This window comes from Tursiops truncatus, chromosome 3 (genome assembly GCF_011762595.2).
Source record: "Tursiops truncatus isolate mTurTru1 chromosome 3, mTurTru1.mat.Y, whole genome shotgun sequence".
In the NCBI taxonomy this organism is placed as follows: domain Eukaryota; kingdom Metazoa; phylum Chordata; class Mammalia; order Artiodactyla; family Delphinidae; genus Tursiops; species Tursiops truncatus.
This window is the reverse complement of record NC_047036.1, coordinates 74,833,311-74,859,874: the sequence shown is the minus strand read 5'-3', so window position 1 is coordinate 74,859,874 and position 26,564 is coordinate 74,833,311. Positions and strand designations below refer to the sequence as shown.

The 26,564-nt window shown below is 36.4% G+C and overlaps 1 long non-coding RNA gene across 20 annotated transcripts in view; it reads left to right on the top strand.

Moving 5' to 3' along the window:
* The window catches only part of LOC109549014 (uncharacterized), a 152,802-nt gene that overhangs the window by 30,399 nt on the left and 95,839 nt on the right, over positions 1-26,564 (top strand). For 12 of the 20 annotated variants that reach the window (XR_012330769.1, XR_012330766.1, XR_012330771.1 and 9 more), the window contains 3 exons: positions 197-318; positions 1,505-1,606; positions 2,742-2,837. This is a non-coding gene — a long non-coding RNA (uncharacterized lncRNA). Of the gene's footprint in view, positions 1-196; positions 319-1,504; positions 1,607-2,741; positions 2,838-2,980; positions 3,028-8,642; positions 8,941-26,564 lie in introns of those variants that run through there. The other 8 variants (XR_012330756.1, XR_012330760.1, XR_012330759.1 and 5 more) reach the window with 2 other exon arrangements.

Genomic DNA, 26,564 nt, shown 5'->3' with positions numbered 1-26,564 from the left:
TTGTTGAAATGGGAAACTAATATGAAGAGGAACTTTGGGAGTTTGCAGCCTAATTCCCAATTTTGATGAGTTGGTGAGGGATGATGATAAGGAATGTAATGAAGAGTTGATAAGGAGACAGATCCTTTAAAACAGAATTGTGACTGGAAACATTTGTTATAGTGCCTTAAAATGAACAAAGATTATTTGTTTACAGGTGGCAGTAGACCTGCATCGAAGGTTGTAGCAGATGTTCTCAACATTTCTCTTGAAATTTCCTTATCTCCATTTGCAAGAGGAGCCCCAGAGCCTCATCCCTGTGGTAGCTGCCATGTTCTGGTATGACGCTGTGTTCTTCCTCTTCATCCTTCCTGTTCTAACAGAGGATCTGGGGTAGAATTTAGCTGTTTGTTATTGTAAGCAACTGTGTAGAAAAGGAAGTGGAATGTTTCAATAATACTGATATTGTGATTTCTTTGAGATTGTGTACTATGCCTTGTTATTTTTATACCTGTCATAGAATCCCCAGGCATAAAAATTTAAAAAATAGTGATTGCCTTGCTCATCATAGGTACTTAGCATTGTGATTTTGTTTGAATGGTATCCAGTTGTTAGCTGCTTCTTAGTGAATTTTTTTTCTTATTTTTTTAATTAAAAAAATTTTTTTTTGGCCACACCACCTGACTTGTGGGATCTTAGTTCCCTGACCAGGGATTGAACCTGCACCCCCTGCACTGGAAGCACGGAGTCTCAACCACTGGATCGCCCGGGAAGTCCTGCTTTTTAATGATTTTTAACAAATATTAATCTCTTACTCCCTTAAATAATAAAGAAGCACATAACATTAATTTTACTTATACTAAAAACTATGTCTTCAGCAATGTTTAGCTAGCTCCTCAACTCTTGTGAAGGAGATTCAACTGGCAACTAATAAAATTCCATATCGGGAGTATTTATTTACAAAACCTCTGTTCTGCATTAACATGAATGAACACTGAAGCTAGTAACACAATTATTTTTTCTTCGTGAAAAGTAGAAGTATTTTTCAGAATTCTGGGAAATGTCAAAGTAATTTTGGCTGTAGTCATACTGCATTTAATGATATTGAGAATATTGCTAACATTAACAAAAATATTCTGTAATTTCCTCAGTTATTGCTACTGGTGATGAGGGATGAAAAGTTGGCATGCATTCATGTTTTGAGCATTTTCATTATACACGTTGGATTTTACATGTCAGAAGCAATTTTTGTTTTAGTTAAGACAGCTGAGAACATTTTTACTAGGGATAGAGGTCAGGCTGTGATTATTTGCATTTTTAGGTCAGTGATACATAGAATACAATGAATATGTCAGAGTAAATACATGTACAATTTTTGTATGTAAGTATTACGCAGTATTTATATATTTTTGTGACTTTTAGTTCATCAGGACACAGTGGTTGGGACCAAGGCATAGGTTTCATTGCTATATTGACAATTTTATTTTGTTATTTTCTGTGACCACTGGTAACACTTATCTTTCAGGTATAAGCTGTTATTCACCAGGGAGCTTTGGCAAGAGAATGGCTGTATCAGGAAGTCCATCTCCACCATGGAAAAACAACTTGAAACTTGTCTTTATTGACGGTGAGTCAGTGTCATCTTCATACAGGAAAGATCATGCTAGTATTATTTCATGTTTTCAGTGTTATCAAATAACAGTTTGGTTTAAACTTTGTTTTGTGAGACATCATTAGGGTGTTGAACCATAATGCTTCATTACTTATGTCTAAAGGATTGCATAAAAGTCAACCTAATAGTAGAAAAGAATGGAAGTAATGATTTGATGTTTATGAATATACCTAAAAGTAGTTTGATTAGTTTCTCTCTCACCCCTATTCTTATTTCTATATAACACATGCTAGTTAACTTACAATTCATGACTTTTTTATTTATTTATTTATTTATTTATTTTGCGGTACGCGGGCCTCTCACTGCTGTGGCCTCTCCCATTGCGGAGCAATGGCTCCGGACGCGCAGGCCAGCGGCCATGGCCCACGGGCGCAGCCGCTCCGCGGCATGTGGGATCCTCCCGGACCGGGGCACGAACCCGTGTCCCCTGCATCGGCAGGCGGACTCTCAACCACTGCGCCACCAGGGAAGCCCACAATTCATGACTTTTATTTGAATAAATATTGGCTAGAACAGAATCACATGTATTACATGCTTATTTTAAAATATATTACTGATTTCAGGAAATTTCAGAATAACTGCAGTGTAATTGTATAGATTCTCTTCCATTTTCAAATACATAGATTATTTGGTCTTTCAACTGGTAGCCATTGTTAATGCTTGCTGCAGGTTTGCTATCCCAGAGATACAGTGGATGACTACATATATACGTTTAATATTATCACAAGAGTTAGTGTATCTACGTAGCAATCTTTAGTTCAGGTTAATATCATTTAATGTATATTTAATAATCATAACTTAATTTTACTATACTAATTACATTTGTGACTTGACCCAACCTTACGTAGCCATGACTATGTGTATATATGTATATATGCATACATACATACGTATATATGTATATATGTATCTATAAGTAACTTGATACAGTTACCGACGTTGCTTTGGCCCTCTTTATTCTAGTTGTTTTCACTTGAATCATCTTCATTGTCAGGTCATCAAAGTAAATTTTCTTTTACAGTCTTACTTTACTAGTATTCTACCTTATTTATAGTTTTATTGTTATTATATTTTTATTTTTTTCTTACAGAGTATAAACAAATCCCAAGGTCAGAGACTGGTAGGACTGATGCTCACTGAAGTCAAAGAAACGCCTCACTCTAGGGAGAGGATCCTTATACGACAGGTACATGTTGTTACATGATTATAACCAGCCTTACCATCTGTACTAAATCTTTTTGTAAGAGGTGATGAAATAAAAAAAGGAATGACATGGCACTGTATTTGGAGAAAAGGTTTGATTGTACCATTTTCCTTTTCCTTAAAAAGGCTTGCAGTATTCCTATAGTAAGATTGGACTCTTCTTCCCATGCTCTGTAAGTAATTAAGTGTAACGATGCATTTTTCAAAATCTCTTTCCTTGAAAACATTATTTTTAGATGATTTGTCTCATATTAATATTGTTTTCACATTAAGCCTACATCAAACATTTGCAGTTGGACTAGACTTTGGAAATTTCTTTAATGCTAGTCAGACAAAATTATTTAGTGTATAAACATGAGTTTATCATAACTAGAATAATTTCTGTTGTATCTATAATAGTAAGATACTATTTATTGAATAATTACTATTTGCTCAGCCCTGTGCTGAGGGTTTTCTGTGCTTCATTGTATCCCCACAACAGTGTTGTGGGGTAGGAATAATTACCCGAGGTTTGCAGATAAGGAAACTAAGACTTAGAGAGTTTCATAATTTGTATAAGGTCAGTGGCTGACCCAGGATTTCAACCCTGGACTCTGTGACCTCAGAGCTTTTGCTCAAAGCTCCTGTTTATAAACGCTGCATTAAGCTGCATGAAGCTTTTATGTATGCAGTTCAAGACTAGGCTACTTTATTTTTGAAGCATAGTCTGGCTAGTTCACAGTGATTTTATACTACTGATTGAGGTACGCCAAAATGTGTCTGTGGAAAACATTTGCTTTTGTGACTTTACATGGACATAACTTTTGACAGTCAGTATATTATCCATGCTTAATATTGTGTGTGTAGGCATGTGCATATATCACATATATGAATTCTTTAAGTAGAATCTTGATGATGCCTCCTTGTTAAGCTTGGTGTACCTTTAATGTCTGCCCCACTCTTCAGGTAGTAGAATTGCTGTTCGGTTCACAAGTTTGCTAGAGGCTGAGACCCTTGTTTTGGGAGGTTATTTACATATGAATATAAGACAGGTAGGCTAAAATGGTGACATTAATTCTCTATCAGGTACACAATGAAATGTGAAATGTTAGTTTGACCATTGTTGAAGAAAGCCAAATGCATAAATTGTTTAGACATTATGGAAACCTATGGTCCTGTGATTTTTATGCTTAAAATTCTTCAAAGGTTTCTATTGTTTATAAGATATATATTGTGTTAATGTACATATAGGACTTTTGTTATTGGGCCATTGCATACTGTTTCAGGCTTACCTCTGGCAGCCTTCTCCCTTACTACTCAACATCATATATATTCCTTACATGTCGACTTCAGTTAAACTGAATAGCTTGTAGTAACCCTACTGTAATTAGCTATTTGGCACTTTTTTATTAATATTCTTCTTCTTATCATTATGATCTTTCCTCCTTGCTCCCTGGTGAGTACAAACTTTTCTTTTCTTTTTTTTTAACATCTTTATTGGGGTATAATTGCTTTACAATGGTGTGTTAGTTTCTGCTTTATAACAAAGTGAATCAGTTATACATATACATATGTTCCTGTATCTCTTCCCTCTTGCATCTCCCTCCCTCCCACCCTCCCTATCCCACCCCTCCAGGCGGTCACAAAGCACCGAGCTGATCTCCCTGTGCTATGCGGCTGCTTCCCACTAGCTATCTACCTTACGTTTGGTAGTGTATATATGTCCATGCCTCTCTCTCGCTTTGTCACAGCTCACCCTTCCCCATCCCCGAGTATGAACTTTTCATTCAAGATTCAGCTTTGGTACTTCCCTGAAGCCTTTCGTGACTACTGACCTCTGTCATTGTACCTTACATTCTTTGAGCCTTTCCAGTACATAGATCTATTCTAGAACCTATATTTTATTGTACTTATTTACCTATATGAATCTTTCTAACTAGACTATAGATTTCTTAAGGACAAGTAAAAAGGCTGTCTGATTCATTTTTCTCATTCCCAGTTTTTATCACAATATCTGACACATAATAGATGCTTAATAAGCATTTGTTGAATGAATGGTTAATCTCTGTCGGAAAGAAAAGATGATCCTCACAGTTGGTGTGATAATGGTGATAAAGTGAATTCCAAGGTGGAGTGCTGCTACACTTTTCACACATGCAGTGTGGAAAACAGTATCTTTCCTGAGGTCTCACCATAATCGTACTTGCTTCTTGGAATCAATATAGTATATGTCTGGAATTTGTTATCTTGAACACCATTTATTATTGGAAATTAACCCACAAAATTTAGATAGTTGAATTTTTCATAAATATTAGATTTCAATAATGAGTAGGATAGGTCTTGACTTAAGGACTTATTACTTTCCTTAGGGAAGGCCACATGTGGTCTGGTGTTATAATCAGTCTGAAGTTGTACAAAGACTATTTTGCTTGAAAATTATGAAAAGTAAGTCAAAGAATGAGCCTATTTGTTGTCACATTTAAAGTTCTATTTGCTTTAAAATTGTGTAATTCTTATGTCATATCCTGCTAAAATGCTAATAATGGCCAGTATTATCAGAGTGACAAATTCTTACATAGTTTAGTAGTTTTACATTTTGAAAAACACTAACTTATCATATTACCCCTTTAGTAATATGCCAAGCTTTAAGTTGGTTTATATTTTTTATATTTAATAAGATTATACTAATAACTGTAGTATACAGTATATAACTATTATATAATTCAATGCTTATATATTATAATAACTTAATATTATGTATATTTAATGAGAAATGTATATATTATTTAATAACATATATTAGAGGTCAAATGTTCTTTGGCCATCAGCTTATGTTATAGTTTTAACTGAGGAAATAGTATACAATGAAGATATTAATAGGAAGTTTAATGCTTCTGATAGTAACAAAATTCTGTTAAATGATTTTACTTGTTTTAGACTATATAGAAACAACTTAAGAAAATACACTGAATCAGAATAAGCTATCCTGAAATAGCATATTCACTAAATAATTTAAATAAAATAAGGCAAGTGTTGAGGGGGTTGGAAGGAATGAAGTTTTCTTTGCTAAAGCTATAAACACTAAGACTTTTAATTTCGTAGGAAGACATTAAATACTCTGGTCATCAACTTGTGTATCCTTTAGCCTATTTAATAATCAAAAACTTCTAAGTAAATATGTGTGATTTAATTTGTGCTGCTGAGAAACTGATCAAAAGTGGCAATAAAAGTCACAATGAAGTAAGAATACTAAAAAAAATCCAGGGATTTTACTGTGGCTCATTATTCATTCAATTTCTGGCAGCTTTCATGATTACAAATCACTTGATTGACTAACTAGACATTCTCAAAGTGAATTATGAATCAGGTTCATTTTTCCTGGTTGATAGTTGGCGCATGCTGTAACTCATACTTTGTGATATATCAAATTCTTGTAACAGAAATAAGAGAGATAATCAACTCTTTATTTCAGGAAAACTAAACTGCCTTTTCAAAAAATGAAATGTTGCTAACATTTTAACAACACAGTGTGATTCCTGCTTTAGTTTTCCAGGGTGGAAATCACAGTGGTGACGTTATTTTTCAGTTAAAAAAAATCTTTAGAATGATTTTCCATCAGGCATAAAACTCCTATTGATATCAGTCCTATAGGCTGCTTGGGCAGTTGCTTGAGCCTAGGTTGCAAAAACAGTTACATTTCTTTCTTACTATTTGAAAAATGCATGTTGGAGGAATGGTACATTTTTAACATTTTCCTTTGTAGGAAATGCATTTTCCCCTAAATACCTAATTCATAATGAAGCCATGATGTTGCAGACTTTAAAACGTGAAGCATTTTAATGCTTATTAATAGAGAGGGTCTCTTTTGAGTAGAGAAAAGGATCCATAGTGACCTGAATCTTTCCATTCGTAGAACCAAATCAAGGGGGTCAATTCTGCTTTCAAATGAATTTTGTTCTCTTTTGACTTATTAAGAGTTCTTCATGCATAACTACACTGGCAATTGAATGGCAGAAAATTCCTGTAGTATAACTGCATTTTCTTTGATCCCATCCACCCAAGCAATTGAAAATAAACGGGTGCTCCATAATGTGATATATTCAAAATTTGAGAATTTTGCACAAAATTCAGTCATTGCCGTAGTAAAACTGAGGTCCCTTCATTGAAAATTCTGAGGCTTGAGAATATAGAACCCAATTGTTTAACAGTATTATTATGAGATACTCTTACTAATAAAAATATTGTGTATGATAAAGTAATACTGTGTTACTTATAAAAGCAAAATCATCAAAGTTAATGGAAACTTTGCATGTATAAGGATCATAGAATTGTACTGCCATAATTTCCCTCTATGTAAAAGCACAGTAATTAATATCTCAGAGTTCCAATGCCTTTTAACTTGCTTTCTTTTATGAATAAGATTTATTTATATTGGAACCAAAAATTGTTTTATTGCTGTTTCATTGTCCTTAAAAATGTTTTATAAAACTTATTTTCTGAATAAAATTCTTCTACTATATTATTTTATCTGAAAAGGTGGAATAGTAACTTATAATTACACATCATTCTATAAACACAGCTATAAGCTTTTAATTTTAATGTTGTGTTATCTCTAGAATTGTCTAAAGTTCTTGAATTTATACTTTAGTCACCTTGAAATTTCATTTTTATCCCCTAACACCATTAATTATGTGCCTAGTAGTTAAAATTGCTATTAAAATCTTTTATGGGATTAAAATTTTATTCCTGATTAGGCAATGAATTATATATTTAATCAGTTATTATATTCATTTAAAAATTACGACCAAAAGATTAATTCTCCAAAGATGTTTTTAACAATATAAACCATTCTAGTAGAATTGGAATTAAGGAATTAGAATTGGAGAGGCAAAGGATCAATTTACTAATTATAGAAAAAAAAACATAAAGTCTTTTATGCCTTTGGTAGATTTTGTGAAATGACCATAAACTAAAGTGGGGCCGTAAAATACTGTCAGTTTTCCAGCCTGGCTCAGTGCTTTTTATCTCTGTGACATAGCTGTACATTTGGAATCTAGAAACATTTATTATACTTCTTTAGGTATATTGAGGTAAGCAATATATAGTAAAATGGGTTTTTGTTGCTGTGACCTGGCCATAAGACTTGGGAATAGAAGAAGACTGGGATGGAAAGGAGGAGACAAAAATATTTTTTTAAGCCACAGAAATGGACTGAATTATTTTGATCATTTGTTTATGTTGACTTAATAAAAGAGATTTCTAGATTGTCTCCATTTTGTGATGTACAACCTGATTGCTTCCATTAATTGATTGCCTTGAACAATTTAGCATTAGTATAGTCATTGTGAGAGGGGATGGAAGTATCTGGAGATTATGGGAAAACTGAAGTAAAATATTCAAGAATAAATGTCTGGTATTTGCATTTCTAGGTAAATGTTTAAAGGGTTCAGGATGTCCAATATAAATAAAATCTTCCAAAGGCTTCTGTTCCAGAGTTTACACTTTAACCTTTGACATTTATTCTCCCTCCCTTTTCTCACTAAATGTACAAGAAAATAAAATTTGCATTTTTGTAACATGGTCCAAGCATCTCATATTACATAAATATATATTGCATTTCTCAATATCAACATTACATTGGTGTCCCTATTCTAGTTTTGTACAATGAAAGTGGCAGTTTCTATCCTAGTAATATAAAGTGAATTTTTAAGTAGCATCCTATATATTAAAATTTATGGCCCTTTTGAGTATTTTTGGTTAAATCCTTCCTTGGCATAGATTTGATAAGATCTTTATTTCTCTTGTTTAGGTATATGCTAAAGGTGGAACTACAGATTAATAGGTGTGGAGTACACAATTATGATATATTACTTTTTATTACATGAACACTAATATGGTATAAGTGCACGCTGTATGATTTTAGGCCTGTATGCTATTGATGTTATGGATAATCTCTAAAAGAATTCTTTAAGAACCTCCTTTTGGACTTCCCTGATTAAGACTTTGCCTTCCAATGCAGGGAGTGCGGGTTCAATCCCTGGCTGGGGAGCTAAGATCCCGTATGCCTCGCGGCCAAAAAACCAAAACTTAAAAAACAGAAGCAATATTGTAACAAATTCAATAAAGACTTAAAAAAGAATCTCTTTTTAATTGGATTTAATGATACATGGTTAAAAAATGATATATGGTTTTGATCCTGAGAAGTCTGTATGTTATTATGCAAAAAAATTAAAGGGACTTGAATTTTGAAGGTGATAGATGCTGGTTGGAATTAGTAATTTAGGATTGATATCAAAGAAGAACAGAAAAAAGGCATTTTGTTTTAGTTAAAACTAAAGGTTGAAAGCAACATATAATATTATTTTTGGTGTATTCTACTTTTGATGTCAACTTTGTACTTTAAAGCAGTGGTCCCCAACCTTTTTTGGCACCAGGGACCAGTTTTGCGGAGGACAATTTTTCCATGGACCCGGGGGTGGGGGCAGGGGATGGTTCGGGCGGTAATGCGAGCGATGGGAGCCTCAGAGGAAGCTTTGCTCGCTCACTGGCTGCTCACCTCCTGCTGTGTGACCCGGTTCCTAACAGGCCGCGGACTGGTAGCGCTCCGTGGCCTGGAGGTTGGGGACCTCTGCTTTAAAGCCTCAAAACAAATCGTTCACTTCAGTTGGTGTATTAGTTCGGATTCTCCAGAGAAGCAGAACCAATAAGATATATATAACGTATACATATACACACATGCATTTATGATTTATTTTAAGAGAGTGGCTCGCGTGATTGTGGGGACTTGGCGCATCTAAATCTGGTAGGGCAGGCTGGCGGGCTGTAAACTTAGGCAGAAGATAACGCTGCAGTCTGGAGGCAGAATTTCTTGTCTGGGACTTTGCTCTTAAGGCCTTCAGCTCATGGGATGAGGCCCACCCAAGTTATTGAGGGTAATTCTGTTACCTAAAGTCAGCTGACTGTAGATGGTAACTATATCTACAGATAACGCCTAACACAGTAACGCTAACAAGTGTTTGATTAAATAACTGGGTACGATAGCATAGCCAAGTTGACACATAAAATTAACCATTAGAGTTGGTCATTAAAGGTTGGGGGACAGTTTGAGGAACAGTGGCATAATGTTCAAATATTTAGTTATCTCTAGTAATCTCAAATATTCACTTATACTTTGAATAAAATATTCTTGTTCAGGGGATTCAAGGTAAAGTTGCAAGGGCCTCATAGGCATACCAAGCATATCAGTAAGAAACTGAGTTGTTAATTCCTTATAAGAGAGCAGACATATAGGAAGCAGTTGATTGGTGTCCTTAAGAGAGGAGGCATAGCCACCAGACTTAAGACCATAGCTGTAACGATTAGGATTGTGATTTCTGCTGAGGGAGATTGAAAGTTCATGACTTACTATGCTAGTCATAGAAAAAGGGTAATGAGAAGTCATTCTTTCTGACTGGGGTACATTAGAGGCAAGGGAAGCCTCAAAAACTTGGGTTTGGTAGCCCTGTTTATCACATGGGAGGAGTGAAGCTTATGGAAACCAGTTGGTCATCCTTTACCTTCCTCACTTCCTGTGCTCCCCCTACTTAATGTGGTGAATGACTAAATGATAAGAGGTACTAAGTTTGCACTGAAGCGGTTTAGGATTTTATTTTATTTTTATTTATTTATTAAAAAATTTTTATTAGAGTATAGTTGCTTTACAATGTTGTATTAGTTTCTGCTGTAAAGTGAATCAGCTATAAATACACATATATCCACTCATTTTTAGATTCTTTTCCATATGAGTCATATTGAGTAGAGTTCCCTGTGCTATACAGTAGGTCCTTATTAGTTATCTGTTTCATATATAGTAGTGTGTATGTGTCAATCCCAATCTCTCATTTTATCCCTCCCTCCCTTTCCCCCTGGTAACCATAAGTTTGTTTTCTACATCTGTGACTCTATTTCTCTTTTGTAAATAAATTCATTTGTACCATTTTTTTTAGATTCCACGTATAAGCAATATCATATGATATTTGTCTTTCTCTTACTTCACTCAGTATAACAATCTCTAGGACCATCCGTATTACTGCAAATGGCATTATTTTGTTTTTTTTATGGCTGAGTAATATTCCATTGTATATATGTACCACATGTTCTTTATCCATTCTTCTGTTGATGGGCATTTAGGTTGGTTTCATGTCCTGGCTATTGTAAATAGCACTGCAATGAACATTTGGGTGCATGTATCTTTACAAATTATGGTTTTCTCTGGATATACATATGCCCAGGAGTGGGATTGCTAGATCATGTGGTAGCTCTATTTTTAGTTTTTTAAGGACCCTCCATACTGTTCTCCCTAGTGGCTGTACCAATTTACATTCCCACCAACAATGTAGGAGGGTTCCCTTTTTTCCACACCCTCTCCTGAATTTATTGTTTCTAGATTTTTGGATGATGGCCAGTCTGACCGGTGTGAGATGATACCTCATTGTAGTTTTGAATTGCATTTCTCTAATAATCAGTGATGTTGAACATCTTTTCATGTGCTTTTTGGCCATCTGTATGTCTTCTTTGGTGAAATGTCTGTCTATATCTTCCACCCATTTTTTGACTGGCTTCTTTTTTTTTCTTAATTGAGTTGCATGAGCTGTTTGTATATTTTGGAGATTAATCCCTTGTTGATCACTTTGTGAATATTTTCTCCCATTCTGTGGGTTGTCTTTTTGTTTTGTTTATAGTTTCCTTTGCTGTGAAAAAGCTTTTAAGTTAATTAGATCCCATTTGCTTATTTTTGTTTTTATTTTCATCATTCTAGGAGGTGGATCAAAAAAGATCTTGCTTCAATTTATGTCAGAGAGTGTTCTGCCTATGTTTTCCTCTAAGAGTTTTATAGCATCTGGCCTTATATTTAGGTCTTTAATCCATTTTGAGTTTATTTTTGTGTATGGTGTTAGGGAGTGTTCTACTTTCATTCTTTTACGTGTAGCTGTCTGGTTTTGTCAGCACCACTTATTGAAGACACTGTCTTTTTCCCATTGTATATTATTGCCTCCTTTGTCATAGATTAGTTGACCATAGCTGTGTGGGTTTATCTCTGGGCTTTCTATCCTGCTCCATTGATGTATATTTCTGTTTTCGTGCCAGTACCATGCTGTTTTGATGAGTGTAGCTTTGTAGTAAAGTTGGAGGTCAGGGAGCCTGATTCCTCCAGCTCTGTTTTTTTTTCTCAAGATTGCTTTGGCTATTTAGCATCGTTTTGTGTTTCCATACAAATTATACAATTTTTTGTTCTAATTCTGTGAAAATGCCATTGGTAATTTGATAGGGATTGCATTGAATCTGTAGATTGCTTTGGCTAGTATAGTAGTTTTGACAATATTGATTCTTCTAATCCAAGAACATGGTATATCTCTCCATCTGTGTCATCTTTGATTTCTTTCATTAGTATCTTATAGTTTTCTGAATACAGGTCTTTTGCCTCCTTAGGTAGATTTATTCCTAGGTATTTTATTCTTTTTGTTGCAGTGGTAAATGGGATTGTTTCCTTAATTTCTCTTTCTGATCTTTCATTGTTAATGTATAGGGGTGCAAGAGATTTTTGTGTATTAATTTTGTATTCTGCAACTTTACCAAATTCATTGATCAGCTCTAGTAGTTTTCTGGTGGCATCTTTAGGATTCTCTATGTATAGTATCATGTCATCTGCAAACAGTGACAGTTTTACTTCTTCTTTTCCAATATGTATTCCTTTTATTTCTTTTTCTTCTCTGATTGCCATGGTAGGACTTCCAAAACAATGTTGAATAAAACTGGTGAGAGTGGACATCCTTATCTTGTTCTTGATCTTAGAGGAAATGCTTTCAGTTTTTCAGTGTTGAGAATGATATTTGCTGTGGGTTTGTCATACATGGCCTTTATTATGTTGAGGTATGTTCCCTCTATGCCCACTTTCTGGAGAGTTTTTATCGTAAATGGGTGTTAAATTCTGTCAAAAGCTTTTTCTGCATCTATTGAGATGATCATATGGTTTTTATTCTTCAATTTGTTAATATGGTGTATCACATTGATTGATTTGTGTATATTGAAGAATCCTTGCATCCCTGGAATAAATCCCACTTGATCATGGTGTGTGATCCTTTTAATGTGTTGTTGGATTTGGTTTGCTAGTATTTTGTTGAGGATTTTTTAATATTTTCTTTTTAAAAAAATTTATTTAATTTATTTTTGGCTGTGTTGGGTTGTCGTTACTGTGCGTGGGCTTTCTCTGGTTGTGGTGCGCCGGGGCTACTCTTTGTTATGGTGCACAGGCTTCTCATTTTGGTGGCTTCTCTTGTTGCAGAGCATGGGCTCTAGGCACATGGGCTTCAGTAGTTGTGGCATGCAGGCTCAGTAGTTGTGGCTTGTGAGCCCTAGAGCACAGGCTCAGTAGTTGTGGCACGCAGGCTCTGTTGCTCTACAGCATGAGAGATCTTCCTGGACCAGAGCTCGAACCCATGTCCCCTGCATTGGCAGGCAGATTCTTAACCACTGCACCACCAGGGAAGTCCATGCTGAGGATTTTTGTGTCTTTGTTCATCAGTGATATTGGCCTGTAATTTTCTTTTTTTGTGATATCTTTGTCTGGTTTTGGTATCAGTGTGATGGTGGCCTTGTAGAATGAGCTTGGGAGTGTTCCTTCCTCTGCAATTTTTTGGAAGATTTTCAGAAGGGTAGGTGTGCGGCGAGCCGTTTCTGACCGGCAGAATAACGAGCCGCCACACGCAAGATTCTTCTCGTATCACACTTTATTGGAGCACAGCTTGGTTGAAGAAAGATGGAAGGAAGACCCCGCAATCCTAGAGCAGTCTGCTTATATAGGGATTAAGAACATGTGTCGCTCTGTGATTGGCTTTCGCCGATGGTGCGACTTGTGAGCCAGCATCGGATAGGTCGCTACTTTAAAACCTCATTAGTATACTTAGCGCAAGCGCAGTGGCCACAGGAAGGATGACTCAGCTTATTTCAGCTTCCTGCCGCGTAGCAGTTAGCTGACCGCGCCCTACATCTCCCCCTTTTTTATTTATTAGAACACCAAGCGGAATGTAGCCCGTACAGGTGTTCACCTCATGATGTGCTCACTGTTCGAGGGCAGTTTTCCGTTGGCATGTCTGAGACACCTTCCTGCGTGCAATGCCAACAAGGGCTGCAGGGTGCAAAGGCTGACTCAGAATAATGGCTGATTCCCTATAGAGGTGCAATGGCAACAAGGCCTCTCTGTGCAAGGGCAATCAGGACAATGGCTGACTCCCTATAGAGGTGCAATGGCAACAAGGCCTCTCTGTGCAAGGGCAATCATTTCGAATTATTCAGGGCGGAGAGCCAGGCTGCAGGAGAATCTCCTTCCTTAATAGCCAGAAGTGCCTGAGTGAGCAGGACCCTATCTCGATGTGCCCTGATGCGCACACGACAGGCCAACCAGAGACACAGCATAATCCCAAATACACAGCAGACTCCAAAGATTCCTACCCCCACCCACTCCCCAAAGGAGGAAAAGGCAGAAGAGAGCCAAGAGGCAAAATCTCCAAAGGCAACGGGCTCCAGCCCGGCAGCACTCAGTTGCACAATTTGAATAATCCTTTGTGGAATTCCAACTAATACAGACTTCGATTAAGAATCATCAGGAACATCCAACTCAGCATCTTCTCTGAAGTTTTCTTCAACAATTCTCGTCAGTCTTGATGGCACCCAGATCGGATCTTGATCCTGTGGGGAGACACAAAGAGATCCCCTGGATCGAGTAATAACACGATCCGGGCCCTTCCATTGATTGGACAACACATCTTTCCACATCACTTTGCCATAATTTTTATGGTTTGTTGCCACATGGCGTTCAGCAGAGGTTTCTTTATCATCATTTAAATGTAAAAGTCTCTGTCTAGGGGTACAGTTCTCTGCGATTCCCCCTTTTTGTTTTATTAAGAGTTCTTTAAGCTGATCTGCCTCATTGACAAACCCTGTCGTTCACAATAGGCTTTCATTAGTTTACTAAGTGGTGTATGCCTCTTAATCTTAAACTGCACCACAGAACCATCCTGCCCCGCCACCTTCAAATTAATATGATCGTTGTTCTCAGTCTTGACTCCTTCCTTGGGCTTTTCGTCGGCCATGGCCTTGTGGATTATAGGGCAAGCCTGTAATATGAATCACCTGCATTTTTTGACTAAAAAGAGCAAAGCTTTTGGAATGCCTCTGGGGTTAATTGGCGTGGAGAATTAAGATCAGGCTCCTAAAAAATTTACAACATCTCCCTTCTGTATTCCCTCGGGAGCAAGAAACAATCCCCCATTCCCTAAATATTTAATCAAAACGCCTAAGGCCTGTTCAAGCAACTCCATACAAGAGGCTTTATCTCGACTATTCAAAGGAATAGAAAAGACGCCATTTCCCTAATTTTTTCTTAATTATTCCAGGGTGACTAGGAGGGTTCTAAATGCCCTAATTGTAACTGCTCATCCACTAGTTTGGATGCCGCCTCCAGTTTTTCCTTTGACAAAGGCCACTGAGGTACCCACACAGGTGTTGTGGTCCTCCATGTAATCATAAACTCAGTGACCCTTGAGAAAAACCCAAGCCTCGGCGGTTTAAATTTCCGCGGGCTTCTATAGGGGCGGTCATGCCTTATAACTTACGTCTTATCCCTCTATTAGATATCAGGTTGAAACAAATATAATTCCTTAAACTCATCTAGGATTAGATATAATCCTGGCACTGTTTCTTGCTTTTCCTTTTGTTTTTTTTTTTTTTTTTTTTTTTTTTTTTTTTCATATTTTCAGGCCTGTCTACCGTAGTCCCTGTTTGTTCATTCTCTGATGCGCTATCTTGACACATGCTAAGAGCCTTGCGTCCTCGTTGAATAATTTCTTCACATTTTCCTTCCTTTAGGCAAGAAAGTATCATGCTCCACAAGGGGAGAGCGCCTCGAGAAAGTTCTCCCCTTGTGTTACACTCCTTTAGGTCTTTTCCGAGTTTTTCCCATGACGGAACAGTCAAGCTGCCTGATACCCCAAACCACGGCGCGGCACTTTCGATATCTTGTAGCAGCCTACTTATGTTTTTATGAGAGAGCTTTAGCCCTCGGTCCCTTAAAAGGGCTTGAATAGGCTCATGAAAATCAGTTGTAGGCTCCGTGGACGAACTATTCCCAAAAATGCTTGACTTATCTATCGGCCAGGGAAGACACACTCGATCGGGCTGGTGGTACCGTAGCCACAAGCAAACGAAAAACATGAGAAACACTAAAAGGACAAAAGCGAAAGTAAAAACTTCAGGCTCCAAACCCCCGAAAAACATACCTGACTGGACTACTCACCGACGGTTACCACTCCGTGTGTCGAGTTCTGAATCGGTCCTCCATGCAGGGCGCGAAGTTCCCGGGTTTCGGCACCACTTGCGGCGAGCCGTTTCTGACCGGCAGAATAACGAGCCGCCACACGCAAGATTCTTCTCGTATCACACTTTATTGGAGCACAGCTTGGTTGAAGAAAGATGGAAGGAAGACCCCGCAATCCTAGAGCAGTCTGCTTATATAGGGATTAAGAACATGTGTCGCTCTGTGATTGGCTTTCGCCGATGGTGCGACTTGTGAGCCAGCATCGGATAGGTCGCTACTTTAAAACCTCATTAGTATACTTAGCGCAAGCGCAGTGGCCACAGGAAGGATGACTCAGCTTATTTCAGCTTCCTGCCGCGTAGCAGTTAGCTGACCGCGCCCTACATAGGTGTAAACTCTTCTCTGTATGTTTTATAGAATTTACCTGTGAAGCCTTCTGGTTCTAGACTTTGGTTTGTTGGAAGAGGTTTTTTTTGTTTTTTTGTTTTTTTGTTTTACATCTTCATTGGAGTATAATTGCTTTACAATGGTGTGTTAGTTTCTGCTTTATAACAAAGTGAATCAGTTATACATATACATATGTTCCCATATCTCTTCCCTCTTGTGTCTCCCTCCCTCCCACCCCTCTAGGTGGTCACAAAGCACCGAGCTGATCTCCCTGTGCTATGCGGCTGCTGTTGGAAGATTTTTAATCATAGTTTCAATTTCAGTACTTGTGATAGGTCTGTTCATATTTTCTATTTCTTCCTGCATTCAGTCTTGGAAGGTTGTACTTTTCTAAGAATTTGTCCATTTCTTTTAGGTTGTCCATTATTGGTGTATAGTTCCTTGTAGTAGTCTCTTTTGATCCTTTGTATTTCTGTGGTGTCCGTTGTAACTTCTCCTTTTTTATTTCCTCATTTTATTGATTTGAGTCTTCTCCCTTTTTTTTCTTGATGAGTTTGGCTAAAGGTTTATCAATTTTGCTTATCTTCTCAAAGAACCAGGTTTTAGTTTCATTGATCTTTGCTATTGTTTCCTTCGTTTCTATTTCATTTATTTCTGCTCTGATCTTTATGATCTCTTTCCTTCTACTAACTTTGGGTTTTGTATGTTCTTCTTTCTCTAGTTGCTTTAGATGTAAGGTTAGGTTTTTTATTGGAGATTTTTCTTGTTTCTTGAGGTAGGATTGTATTGCTATAAATTCTCTCTTAGGACTGCTTTTGCTGCATCCCATAGGTTTTGGATCACTGTGTTTTTGTTGTCATTTGTCTCTAGGTGTTTTTTGATTTCCTCTTTGATTTCTTCAGTGATCCATTGGTTGTTTAGTAACATATTTTTAGTTTAGGAATTTCTTACTTTAGTCAAAATGAACCCAGATACAGGGCGAGACAGAGCCTGCAGATGGAGGGGGGTGCCTTGTTGAACCGCTTTTAGGAGTTAGGGAAGCCTGAGGCAAGAGAAATGAAGTGAGAACTAATGTTGGAAAGTGTTTTGAAGCATTTATTTCTAAATTGTTTTATTAAAGCAGCCATTTGTGTGTCATCAAATCACTCATGTGTCCAGCAGCAAGTCACGTGTACAGCAGAGTAGTGACTATCTTCCTTTATTGGTGTTCCCATGCTTTTCCTCCTGGAATCTCTCAATTCCAATTGTATCACAACAGTTTTATTGTGTTTTTTAAGGGGGCAAAAAGTGTCCACTTGTGAGTATGTGTATTTTAAATGTTTTTGAAAGGAAACTTCTTCTTTACGAGTGCTCATTTCTCGGATATGTTCTTGTTTTAGATTTTAGCACAACAGAACTAAAACTGTAAAAGGTCGCTTTGAGTTAAGTGTCAGAAATCATGTTAAAACTACTGTCTGTTTGCATTACAGAGGAAACACTGAGGGCTTCAAAGCAATTTTTAGTGCTAGAATGTCAGAGAAGTAAAGGAATGCTAGCAATCAGATAGGATTCCATAAGGACAGCCCCTTGAGCCTGGTAAAGCATCAGAGCTACAAAGAATGATGGGCTTTGCAAGCAGTTATCTGCAGAGTGGGCTACAGCCCTTGAAATAAAAAGAAATGGAATCCAGCAACATCTTTGATGCATAATAGGTCTCAGCAGTACTGTGAAAGATCTTACCGTTTTTTTTTTCTTTTTAAATAGATGACACACACTCATCAGGCATATTCTTCCTTGGTGGAAGAGGATATTCAACACTGATGACGTCCCTTTTTTTTTTTCTTGGCACATTTACCCCCCAGTTCCCAAAATACCATTCTTGCCTGTATATAAAATCAATGACAACTGTAATATATATTTTTGAAATAATTCCAGTGATGATTTTAAAACATTGAAGATAAACTAATCACATAGCAATTTAGGAAGTTAATTGGCAGCCCAGAGTACATTCATGGTCATGAGGCATATTCTAAAAGCTTTTTTGATTGTACATGATTGCCAAGAGAGCTTATCATAGACTAATCCATATAGGTCTGAAGATCCTTTGACATTGGCCTGCTTGTAAATAAGTTGCTTTATTTTTTCTCTTTCTTTGTCTCTTTTTTTTTTTTTTTTTTTTTTGCGGTACGCGGGCCTCTCACTGCTGTGGCCTCTCCCGTTGCGGAGCACAGGCTCCGGACGCGCAGGCTCAGCGGCCATGGCTCACGGGCCCAGCCGCTCCAAGGTATGTGGGATCTTCCCAGACCGGGGCACGAACCCGTGTCCCCTGCATCGGCAGGCGGACTCTCAACCACTGCGCCACCAGGGAAGCCCTCTTTGTCTCTTTTTTCCCTTGATTCTTGCAGATTTATTCTGTTGTATATATCAGCTTCTTAACAGTGCTTTAAAGTTTCAAGTTGTCATGTTGTATACTGATTGTTTAAAACTTTTCCTCTTAATTTATCATAGGAGGAACTCTCTCTAAAGACTTCTATTTTAATTTTTCTTTAAAATTCTTTATTTCTTATTCATTCTTTTAAAAAATTTGAATTTCCCCAGTATATTTATTTTCACATTATTTTATTATTTTCCTTTTCTCCCTACCCTCTTATATTTTCCTTTCCTTTTTTTTTTTTTTGTAATGACTGCTGCTATGCCACAGACATGGCCAAAGAGAGAGTATCTGTCACAGATGAGCAAAGTTAAGGACTTATTCATTCAATTTCTCTCTGACAGGTCTCTCAGCCTATGGATGGCCTCATAACACTCCTTACCCTAGTAACATGTGGGCTAACTTTCCTTATTGTACTTCCTGCTCTATAGATGTCATATTCAGTCTTTTGGAAAAGATACTACTTTGTAAAACTGCATACTATCTGACTTTTATAGGTATCTGTTTTAAAACCTATGATTGCTAATTTAGACAAATAGAGAACCAAGAGCTAGCAGAGTACCTCTTGGGAAATGATCTTCCATGTAATATGCCTAGCCTAACCTTGCTGATAATCCAGGTGATGGTGAACCCCCTTAAAAATGTTCATGGGTCAAACTCTTGGTATAGCTTTTACACTAGCCTGGCTCTAATTTAGTTATTTCCTGGATGATCCTTTTTGTTTGGCAGGGTCATGGGAGTATCCTTTGGGTATAAGGCCCTCCCAGCTCTTTTTCCTCATTATTTGGGTTAAGAATGTATCTATGACTACTAAGTAAGGAAAATGAAAATCTTGGGAATTACATGATTTTAAAATATGGAAATGGGATTTATTTTCACTAAAATGTTTCACAGTAATACTGCTTTCTTTTAATGTTAAATTGAGAAAGCCTTTAACTTTCTTTCGTTTTTAATATCCTTACTGGAAATTCTTCATTCTACTTGTCATTGAGTGAATAAGACCTTAGAAAAGATCTTAGTATGGGATAAGGAGAGTCATTATAGTTGGAAAAACATAAGGTGTAATATTAAAAGATCTGGATTGTTATCCTCACTCTATTATTTATTAGCCAAGTGACTTTGGAAAAATCAGTTTACCTTTCTTACCTTTAGTTTCTTCATTTGCAAAATAGGAATGATATTACCTCACAGGATTATTATGAGACTCAAATGAAATATTTGTGAAGGTGCTTTATAAAGTGATATTTAAGTTTTATATTCTAAGTAATACCATGTTATTTTACTTGTGTACTTGGTAAGTTACTTTCTAAAGGCCGTGGTTTGAGAGGCAGTAAAGTTAAGCCACATTGCTTAAGTTCAAATTCCCAATCTTCCTCTTACTAGAGGTATGGCCTAACCTCTCTTAGTCTCACTTTCCTCTTCTATAAAATGAGAGTGATAATAGTGTCTATCTCATAGGGTTGTTGTGGAGATTAAATTATCTAATCCATGTCAAATACTTCCACCAGTGTTCAGCACATTCAATACATGTTACCTATTGTCATTATCATTCTTAGATTTTATAAAAAGAAGCTCTTTTCCTAAATTAAAGACTATATTACCATTTATCAAGTGGCCACTCTGTTGTGACACATCCAAGCAATTAATTCAATTTTTCCTTAGTGGTAAATACATACGTAAATACAATGTTACAGTTTTCTTCAGTTAAGAAAACTCATTAACATTATTTTAAATGGTAGTATCCCTGATAAGTTGTGTGCATATAATATTTTGGCAAATTTAGTTATATTTTGGGTATGGTAAGGAAATTCAGAAAATAACTCCTGAAAATAAATCCATTGAATAATAAAGGACCCTTTGAAATGTGATTATTCACTAGTTTATTCATTCTTGAAGCCAATTTTCACTTAAAAAAGGAAATCTGGCTATATTTATATGCACTAATAATTTGTGAGAATTAATTAATTAATTATGTAATCTGTTTTAAAGTGATCACCAAAATGATCAAAGCAGTTGCCTTGAAGGATTAGTTAAAACATGCTGGAAATAATAAATATAATGAAGTAATTTCTTCAGGTAAATGCCTAATATAAAGTCTGACTAAAACAGAGACTAGAGTTTTGAAAATAAATGAGTAACTGAAAGACTGTGTGATTTTTGTTGTGTGCTGATCAGTTTAGCAAGATCTAGGGCAGTGTAATAGTTGAGATTAACTTGTAATATTCAGGTTAAAAATGTATGCTTTTTCTGTTCTTCATAGAAGGCATGGCTTATACTACTTGTAGTTCATTTGTGATTGCTTTCACATTTTGTGTGTTAATACTTTGGTGAAGTGTACAATATACAAGTGAATTAAATGTTTGATGATTGTGGCACAGTCCAAGACTGATTTCAGCCAGTCAGAATGTTGCAGTTTTGGCTTAATTACAAGAAGAGCCTGAGTCTCATGGTTTCTGTGACAACCTAAGGTCAGGTGACCTGGATATGTCCTGCCAAGCTGTTCCTGTGGAATAAATAGGCTGTTTGTAAACAGGATGGCTAAGCATTCTCTCACAAGATTTCAAGTTCACAGAGTATGAGGCAACTGGGTAAAAGGTCAAAGGTTAAAGGTAATAAGTCATTTTGGGCCTGTTCTTTTGTGGAGTCTGGCTGCCTTTCAGACTGAGGTCTTGGAAATATTTCACACACAGGCCTTTTGCCAAAAAACTACTGAGAGTTGGCTCAGGCAGGATTCTATTACAAAGTTCTTTCTCTCACTCTTTCTGTCTGAATCCTGCCATCTGAAATTTATAAAAATGCAAGGAATTTTTAAAAAGTAAGCATATAAATGAGGCAACTAAATAAATTCATGTTTTACATAAAATAAATCGAGAATGACTTTATTTCTTAGGGACAGAGGTCCACAAACTGAATTTATTTATTTATTTAGTATTTATTTAGGCTGCACGGGGTCTTAGTTGTGGCACATGAGATTTTCGTTGCAGCATGTGGGATCTTTTTTTTTTTAGTTGCAGCATGCGGGCTTCTTAGTTGTAGCATGAGGACTTCATAGTTATGGCATGGAGACTCTTAGTTGCGGCATGTGAACTCTTAGTTGTGGCGTGCATGTGGGATCTGGTTCCCCAACCAGGGATAGAACCCGGGTCCCCTGTATTGGGAGCGTGGCATCTTACCACTGGATCACCAGGGAAATCCACAAACTGAATTTATTGTGATAAATACTTGCAAAATGGATTGCAAGTATGTTTTGGAAAAAGAGTAAGTATATCAAAATAACAAATAAGATTAAAATATTGGCAGAAAAATTTGGAGCAGTTGCAGGCTTTTTTAAAGACGCAATAAATATCTGTTCCACCTAAGCCACCAGAGGCAGTCTTTAAACAGTCTAGTGAGATATTTTAACTAATAAACTCTTCTACTAGTATATGTTATGCTATTGAATGTTAAGATTTGCTGTGTATTATGAAGAAAAGGTATAATTAGGCTTCCTCAAAATTTGCTTCCCTTTAGATTTATTGCTGTTGTTATTCTTGCTCAGAGTAGGAATTCATTCCAGGAATAGAAAAAACAAAGTGAACATTAGGTTTACCTTCTCTGTCATTAAAGCTTGGCTTAAAGAGCTTTTTTCAGTTCCTTGGCTATAATATTTGTCTGCATTATTTGTTTTCTTCTGTTTGTGCAATACTGTAGAGTTACAACTTCTATATTGGTCAATTTTGGTTTATTTTCATCCTTGGATTTGAAATACTTTGTTAATAAAGATGTGGACACTGGATATTAAGGTAGAAAAAGGTAGGTCAAGGGACAGTGAAAAGATGGCAAAACAACTATTCCCAAACACAAAGTATGAGCCATATGTTATTTTATCTGTAAACAAACTTCTGTGGGATGGTAGCAGTTACAAAGAAATCACCCAGATAAAGGGAAAAATAAAAACACTTCATTAGGAAACTTAGTGTAACTCCTACTAGAAACCAAAGCATACAGTTTGGATCATAACCAGTGATACCTTGGCTTTCATTATTTTATTGTACTGATGAGGATAGGCATGGAAAGGATGGGACTTTCCAGTGTGTTTCATAAAGTCCAATTTCTTTTCTTCTTTGTGTAACAGTGAAACAAACCCATTTATGTCTCAAACAGAATTTTTCTGAAAATATCTTAACTCACAGGTGGTCTTATTTTTACTCCTTTCAGAAAAGTCAACAAGAAAAATATTTTCTTTTCCTTGAATTTCTTGATATCAGGAACATGCTGCAGTATGAGGTATTACATATGTTGATAAACAGCTTTCTCTTCTCTGTTTTTTTTATTAACCAGAATGACAAATGACTTCCAACTAGACTGTGTTGGAGAAATTAGAAAATGACAACTTTTAAAAGAATGTATTTTAAAAGTTTGGACAGATCTTTACTTCTTTTTCCCATGTCAAAGAAAAACCTGAAAAATGTTTACTCTTTTAAAAATAATTAACTTCAGAAAAGTAATCTTGGACAAGTCACTGAGACTCTCTGAATCTATTTTGTTATGGAGGCTAGAACTTGATCTTTAAGGTTTTTCCCAACTCTAAACTAAGTTGCATCTCATCAAATGTTTGTAGGACTGAAGAACTGACTTGCTAAATTTGGTATTTATGTCATTTTTTCTCAGTGAATAAAATGTTAAGGAGAAAGTGAATCAGGACCTTGAAGTATGAAAGATGCTATGAATCCATTTTATTTTTTAAATTTTAAAATAAATAAATTTATTTATTTATTTATTTTTGGCTGTGTTGCGTCTTCGTTGCTGCGCGGGCTTTCTCTAGTTGCAGCGAGCGGGGGCTACTCTTCGCGTTGTGGTCCGCGGACTTATCATTGCGGTGGCTTCTCTTGTTCCAGAGCATGGGCTGTAGGGGCACGGGCTTCAGTAGTTGTGGCTCGCGGGCTCTAGAGCACAGGCTCAGTAGTTATGGCACATGGATTTAGTTGCTCTGTGGCATGTGGGATCTTCCTGGACCAGGGCTCAAACCCATGTCCCCTGCATTGGCAGGCACATTCTTAACCACTGTTCCACCAGGGACGTCCCTATGAATCCATTTAAAAAAGGCATTTACCATTGTATACCCTTGTTTGCCTGCTTCCCTTTGACAGTCTTACTACTATTGGAGATAATACCATTGGTCCTGCTGCTGCTGCCTCAGATGAGAAGCAAAGATGGCTGATGAGGTCAGCAAGTGGACTTACTTCTCTAGGGCCTAAATGGGAGGGCTAGGTGATCTCTGGTGCAGAAATCTCTATAAGAGTCATGAATGAAATGACCATTTGAAAACCTCCAAATCAGGCAAGACCTCTGATCTAAATTAAAAATACAGCTATTAGGTTGTTTCCATATCTTGGTTATTATGAATAATGCTGCAAAGAACACAGGAGTGCCAGTATTTCTTCGATATCCTTGTTTTCATTTCCTTTGGATATATTCCCAGAAGTGGGATTACTGGATCATACAATAGTTCTACTTTAAATTTTTTTGAGGAACCTTCATACTGTTTTCCATAATGGCTCTACCAATTTACATTCCCACCAACAGTGTACAAGGGTTCCCTTTTCTCTACATCCTCACCAACACTTATTTTCTGTGTTTTTGATGATAGCTGTTTTAACAGGTATGAGGTGATATCTTGTGGTTTTGATTTGCATTTCCCTGGTAATTAGAATGTTGAGCACCTTTTCATGTACCTTTTGGCTATTTGTATGTTTTTGTAAAAATGTCTGTTCAGTTCCTCTGCCCACTTATAAATCAGAGTTTTTGGCTATTGAGTTATATGAATTCTTTGTATATTTTGGATATTAATCCCTTATGACATGTGTAATTTGAAACTATCTTTTCCCGTTGGATTGATTTCCTCTTCATTTTGTTCATAGTTTGCTGAGCAGAAGCTTTTTAGTTTGATGCAGTCCTAATTGTTTTTTTTTTTTTTTTGGCCATGCCATGTGGCATCTTAGTTCCCTGACCAGGGATCGAACCCATGCCCCCTGTAATGGAAGCATGATGTCTTAACCGCTGGCCCACTAGGGAAGTACCCCCAATTGTTTATTGTTGCTTTTCTTGCCTTTGCTGTTAGTGTCCAATCCAAAAAATCATTACCAAGACTGATGTCAGTAATCTTACCTTCTATGTTTTCTTCTAGGACTTTTGTGGTTTCAGGTCTTTAATCCATTTTGAGTTGATTTTGTGTATGGTAGAAGATAGGGGTCCAGTTTCATTCTTTGCATGTTCTTAATGTCAGTAGCGTACTGTTTTGCTTACTATAGCTTTATTGTATAGTTTGAAATCAGGAAGTGTGATTCTTCCAGCTTTGTTCTTTTTTCTCAAGATTTGGCTATTCAGAGTCTTTTGTGGTTCCATACAAATTTTAGGATTTTTTTTTCTATTTCTATGAAAAATGCCATTGGTATTTTGATAGTGATTGCACTGAATCTATAGATTGCTTTGAGCAGTGTGACATTTTAATAATATTAATTTTTCCAAAGCATGAACACAGAATTTCTTTACATTTTTTGTGTCTTCTTCAGTTTATTTCTTCAGTGTCTCATAGTTTTCAGTGTGTAAATCTTTCACCTCCTCAGTTCAATTTATTCTTAAGTATTTTGGTCTTTTGATGCAATTATAATTGGGATTCTTTTCTTAATTTCTCTTTCTGATATAAAAAGTTAGTGTATACAAATGCAGCTTATTTTTATATTGATTTTCTATCCTGCAGCATTACTAAATTTGTTGATTAGTCCTAACAGGTTTTTTTTTTTTTGTGGAGTCTTGAGGTTTTCTATACGTAATATCACATTATCTGCAAACAGAGAGTTTTACTTCTTCCTTTCCAACTTGAATGCCTTTTTTGTTCTCATTCTTGCCTAATAGCTCAGCTAGGACTTCCAGTACTATATTGAATTAAAGTGGTGAGAGTGGGCATCCCTGTCTTGTTACTGATCTTAGAGGAAAGCTGTCAGTTTTTCATCACTGAGTATGATGTTAGCTTTGGCTTATCATGTATGGCCTTTGTTATCTTGAGACATGCACCCTTTATACCTAGTTTGTGAGGATTTTTATCATGAATTGATGTTAAATTTTTCAGATGCTTTATCTGTATCTATTGATTTGATAATATGATTTTTATCCTTCATTTTGTTAATGCTGTGTATCACATTGATCAATTTGCCAACATTGAACCATTCTTGTATCCAGAATAAACCCACTTAATCATGGTATATGATCCTTTTAATGTGTTGTTGGATTTGGTTTGCTAGTAGTTTGTTGAGGATTTTCATCAGGGATATTGGCCTGTAATTTTTTTTTTTTTGTAGTGTTCTTGTCTGGTTTTGGTTTCATGGTAATGATGGCTTCATAACATGAGTTTGGAAGTGTTCTTTCCTCTTCTATTTTTCGGAAGAGTTTGAGAAGGATTGGTATTAATTCTTTAAATATTTGGTAGAATTCACGAGTGAAGCTGTTCAGTCCTATACTGTTTTGGGGGAGGTTTTGATTACTAGTTTAGTCTTCTGGTCTGTTCATATTTTCTCTTCCTTTGTGATTCAGTAGGTTGTATGTTT